The following is a 6319-nucleotide window of genomic DNA, read 5'->3' as shown; positions in this document are numbered from 1 at the left end:
CCCCACACAATCCCATTTTATGAGGAAGGAATACCTTCTATTGTACTTACACCATCAGCCATTTGGGGGACTTTACTAATTTAATTAAGCCCTAAAAAAATGGACACAGATAAGCCCAAAACTTGGATGTCACTGTGGACTTCTGCATTTTTTGATACACTCAGTCATATAGATATATACACATATACACACATGTGTATACACATATTATCTAGCGATCTATCTAGCTAGCTAGCTATTCATCCTGTTTTTCCTTTTAGGTCCCCACCATCATTTAATTCAGGCATCCATCTCTTACCTAAAAATTTTCAATGAACTCTTAATAAGTTTTCCTAAATACAGCTTCACCCTTACTTATCCCCATCTCCGCTCAATCTTGTATACAAAGTAAAGTTTCACAATTAAATGCTTATTTAACTCACCTATTTGAAATATTTTAATTACTGTCATTTTTAAATTATGTGATATTTAATGAGTGCTATGATTCATGCATCTCTAGACTGGCATATAAAAAAGCATAATCCTTAATTTTAAGGTAGAATTAGACACATAAAAATAACTATAAGAACACAGACCTCTCCCCTTGTGCACAGGATAAAAGTCAACCGCTTGACATGGCATGAAAGGACTTAGTGAATTTCTAGAAGATATTAAACAGATGTTTTGAGAGCATTTGGGAGAAAATGCAATGATCATTAGGAGCCAGCATGGGCTTACAAAGAATAACTTCTTTTTGATAGAGTTGTTAGACTGGCAAATTAGGTGAATTTTATAGACAAACTTTGTTGATTTCAGCAAAGTTTTGTGTGTCCTCAGTAAAGTTCTTTCACTAAAAATTTGGGAAAATATTAGTTAGGAGGCAAAATATTAGAATGTCATTTGATGGATATATAATTAAAGTCCTTCATATGTTTGTTAGTAAGTTCTTCCCACCTGATCCTTTTTGAAAATTTAATGATGTGTTTGAAATCATAAAAGAAAAGCTAATACAATTTTAAATTTAAAAACCTGATTAAAATGATTAAATGCATTAAATGAAAGAACCTCAATTCAGAAAACTATTTCATCACACTAGGCTTAAATCAACAAAGATGACAACTTATCTAAAATATATTTATTGTAAAACTTCATGCCAGGCATTGTGTTAGACTACTTAAAATATAAATTTTCTTCTCACCACTTTAATGAACTTATGAATTAGGAATTCATATTGTGCCTCCATCTTATAGATGAAGAATTCCAAGTTCCCACAAATTAGAAGTCACAATTAAAGCCATTCATCCCTTAAAGCTGTAAAACTAGATTTGGGACACAGTCTTATTATGAAGAACATGATCTTACAATCAGCTAGCACTGCATTTCTGTTGATATTTAATTAAAATATGTTTTAAATTATGTGCTTTATGTGTTTGTATTCAAATAATTCACATCACCAGCACAGCACTGCAGAAATGTGACTTAGCAACAGCCATATGAAAAATAAAATGACAGAAGTTTAGGTAACTATAACTTCAATAGTAAAGATCGAATCCACCAGGAAATCTTTAGTTACATGTAATTGAAAACCCAGTTCAAACTGGCTTAAACCAAAAGAAAATCTATTATCTCAACTAGAATGAAATCCATAAGTAGGTGGCTCCAGGCTAGATGTGATAAATGACTCAGTGATGTTCCCATGGTCTGAGCTCCTTTCTAGCTCTTCTTGTTTTTTCTTACACTCCAACCTCAACGTTTAAGTTTTGCCTGACCTGTTTTCAGGTAAAGCTGACTGGAGAGACTGCAGACATAGTTTCAGGCAGTTCCAGACATCCTTTATTTATGAAAACAAACACTCTTATGTTTTAGTATCTCCTTCTCAGGGAAGAGGAATCCTTTCCCAGAAGACCAGAATAGGTCAGAATCGGATCAAATGGTCATTCTTAAACCACAAACAAAGAGAACTAAATCAAAAATATTATCTTACACCAAATATGATTTGCCCCTGGAGCTGGAGAAGGTGTCACCCTGCCCTACATTTTTCTGGGGAAGTGGAAGACATCCAAACAAAATCAGCCTGTACTAAAAAGAAGAAGGAAAACTGAATGATTAACAACCAAAATGTCTACTACAACATCAATGTAATATCAATTACTTTCCCCCTAAATTCAGTCCTATGTGTTATTCACAAAGGTGGTCTTTGATTGTAAACCAAATACCGTAAGGTGCCTTTAACTATATGAACTTTTTGTTTTCACTTCATATCCAGTCAACATATTTTTGAGATTCAGCTCCCAAATTCCTCTTAATCAAATATATAAATGAGCATTACAGAAGTGGCTGATGATTGTGTAAAGAACTGATATTTTGGGGAAAAGGGAATGGGCAGCGTTAATCAATGTAAATAAATTACCCTATCATTAAAAATTCACTTTGTAAGGCATAATTAATAAACACAATTTATTTTATTACTATTGCTATTTCTATTATTATTATTTCACAATTGCCCTTCTCAGCCATAAAAACCTCAGTCTTCTTCCCTTTCTAAGCATCTTCCCCCATGAGCAGTCAAATTTCCTGCAGTACTGTCCCCAACTCCTACCTATTAAACATTGATATCAAAACTCAGTATGGCTTGCCAAAACCCTAGCTCCTTAATTAGAACAAACAACCTTCCTTTAAATGCTGTTTAGCACCTCTCTTTTTTACTTGAGTATGCAACACTCAGCAACACCATCTGATATTATTTTTGAGACTACATCTTCCAAATACATAAGATATTCTCTCAAAGAGGAAGTCTGAAGAAAGAAATTTCCATGAGAGTTGGTATTTTCCAGTTCACATCAGTGGGACTATGCTTATTACTGGACAGTACAATTTCAAAAGACACCATCTATGTCAGTGAGGCTTCTGGAAACTACCCCAACTGCTAAGAAAAGCAAATAATCTGAAGATAAAATGACCAATAGAAAAAAAAAAAGTTATTTTCAAATGTTTGAAAAACCTGAAAGGCAGAAAATGCAGAGAATGAAATGTAAATCATTTTTAATCAAATATACATATTCTCCACTTTAGGAGGATTTTTATACAGATACACAAACACATAAACAAAATGTAGGCAACAACTTTTCAAACTTAGACTACTATCATTTCATAAATTGGTATTTTTTAATGTCTAATGTGAAAATTTTTCATGTAATTACATATTTTTAAGAGTATGCTTTTAATCAAAGAGTTTTTGAGCATGGGAATAATGTAATCAAAATTATTCATTATTAATATTAAACTAGGACTAGTCTGTGATTGATTTGATTACAGAAAAACTGGAGACAATAGAACTAGTTGTCACTGCGCCTTCCAAAATGGTAGACAAATAGCTGAATGTGACTTTTGAGAACTTGAAATGTGAGCAGCATCACTAAGAAACTAAATTTTTAATTGTATTGAATTTAATTAACTCAAATTTGAATACCCACATGTGGTTAGAAGCTAGCGTATTGACAATAGAGATCTAGCACCTTTCCATCATTGCAGAAAGTTCTAGGATAGTCCTGATTTGATAGATATGAGAAAACCAGAGACAACAGTGATGGGTTTGTGATAGAAAAGGAACTAACTCACACGGAAATCATTTAAAAGAAAAGGTCAATGAGATTTTAAAACTGATTGACAATTGAAGTTTGAATGAATGAAGAAGTTCCCCAGCTCACAGGTTGGACTGATGCCTGAAAAGAAAATCTTTAAAATGTATACTTTTAAGCTACTTAGAAAAAGGTAAACATAAAATTTTTAAAAAGTAATTTTCATATATGCAGTAACAACAGGTAATTTAGACCTGGAATAGTATAATTATTTAATATTTAGTCAGTGCTTATTGCATTTGAGCTACTATTGTAGCACTTACTATATGGTTTTATTTAATCCTCAATGTAATACTATGATATAGTGTTAATTCAATGTGCAATATTACTATTATCCCAATAGTGAGTATTCAGAGACAAAGGTTTAGAAAAAGTTAAATGCCATTTAGAATACTACAAAACTAGATAATGACAGAGCAGGAATTTCAACTCTCATCTATTCAACATTGGTATCCACATTTTTAAAAAAGATTTTATGTATTTATTTGAGAGAGGGAGAGAGACAGCATGCACAAGTGGGGGGCAGAGGGAGAGGAAGAAGCAGACTCCCTTGCTGATCAGGGAGCCCGACGTGGGACTTGATCCCAGGACTCTGGGATCATGACCTGAACCAAAGGCAGATGCTTAACTGATTAGCCACCCAGGCGCCCCGGCATCCACATTTTTAATTGCTAGGCTCCACTACCTTGTGTTCTATAGGGTGCTGCTTAAAGAGCCTTATCTAACATATTCTTCCTTTAGTCTTTACTAGTGTGAGAAGCAGCTGCCATCAAAGGATATGCAGTGCTGTGATCAGTTAATACAGATATTTCAAAATCTATAATAAATCTGATATTCTTTTATTTGCTGAACACATGACCAAAGCACTTGCATTCTACATAGAAAATGTTCATTATGAATTTACTGAGGCAAAACTAAGTCCTATAATTAATATGAATTACAAATTAAAATATATACTATTAACACTATAGTAATTACTATAAAATAAATTGTATTTTAAGTCATATTGTAACAATTTTATTTCTTGTGAGTAAAATCTGAGAACTATAAAGCTTGTGCATCAATAAATGTATCATCATGGCTATATAGTTTAGATTTTTATTTTTAATTCCCAATCTCCTCATGTTTTTACCCCAACTCAAGAAATTATTCAAACTTATCACTATTTCTATTCCAACCCCAGAGTGTCCTGAACATGTTAATATGTAATTTGAATTAATAATTTATCACACACTTGCCTTGTGAAAAAGAATAAAACACTTTGCAATTACAACAAAATGAAATGATTAAGGCTAAAATGTGTTTCTATTTCCCTTGGCTCTTAGTAATAGAAAGAGAGGACACCTTGAAAGAAATCCACTGACTTCTTTGTCTTTTCTTCTCTGCTAGCAAGCAGCTTGCTTAGAACATAATCTACAGGATTTTCACCTCTCAGAAAGTCTGTTTCAAAAAAAAATCTCTTTCACATGATTGTTAAATAATGTGTTTGGTTGGCAGAAACTTCTATTATTTGGAGACGAACCCCAGAGTATAAAGAGCAATTCATGTTCAAAGAAAAGAGACAAATGAGATGTTTGTTGATGATATTAGAGACATTATTGATACTTTTCTCTCTGATACTATCCTCAGAAATGGAGGTCACCTTTACACATCATAACCAAAGATACAAAAACTATACAGGAAAGGAAGCATTATAAAATTGGTAACATTTGCTAGCAAAAAGAAGGAACCAAAGGCTTTAAGACTCTTTAGAGAAATGATACCCAGAACTGGTAGCAAGAATACTATAGATAGACAGGTCCTAAAGGGAGGGAAATGTTTAAAGAGAAAGAATAAGGAGGAATTAAGAGTGAGGAAGCATGCATGTAGGTCTTATCCTGAAGACTTAAGGCCTTTGTCTCTTATGGGTACAAACAAGGTAGACCCAGGCCTAACTTGTCTACTCATCTTTGCCCAGGACCATACAACTTTGGTACAATTCCAGGATGCTTAAGGTAATAAATATTTCAACTTGTATTACTGTTCACTAGTGAATATTAAAATCCTTTTTTCTTTCTTTTTTTTTTTTTAAGATTTTATTTCCTTATTTGTCAGAGAAAGAGCATGCTCACAAGCAGGGAGAGTGGCAGGCAGATAGAGAAGAAGACTCCCTGATGAGCAGGGAGCCCAATGAGGGACCCTAGGATCATGACCTGAGCCAAAGGCAGAGGCTCAACTGACAGAGCCACCCAGGCATCCCTAAAATTCTTTTTTCAAACCTGAGAAACAGCAAGATATGTGACTTGGTAATTTTTATTAGGTTTGAGAATTTTCTGATAGTTCCTTAGAGGGAAAAAAAAAAGAAAGGAAGAAAGAAATTTGTAACTGGTGTCTTTACTAGTTAGCCCTTATCTGACACTGTTAAAAAATAAAATTTTCTTGCTCAGTATCTCTGATCAGCAGCCACAGATGTGTTCTGTATTATTTGTTGCTTACTACAGTTTATTAAGAGCCACAGGTTCATAAGCTTATTATTTCTTTTTATGGAGGGGGGGAAATTAAAAAAAGATGTTGATATTTAAATTTATTACTAATTTATTCATGGAAATAAAGTAGCCATTACCATTAAGAACATTTTTTAGGATGGTATACAATCACGTATCGGTTAAGATTTTGGCATTTAAGATATTAAACATTTTATGAATTTAATTAAAATAAATTCA

This window comes from Halichoerus grypus, chromosome 4 (assembly GCF_964656455.1).
Source record: "Halichoerus grypus chromosome 4, mHalGry1.hap1.1, whole genome shotgun sequence".
In the NCBI taxonomy this organism is placed as follows: Eukaryota; Metazoa; Chordata; class Mammalia; order Carnivora; family Phocidae; genus Halichoerus; species Halichoerus grypus.
The sequence above is the reverse complement of the archived record's forward strand: the minus strand, read 5'-3'. Positions refer to the sequence as shown.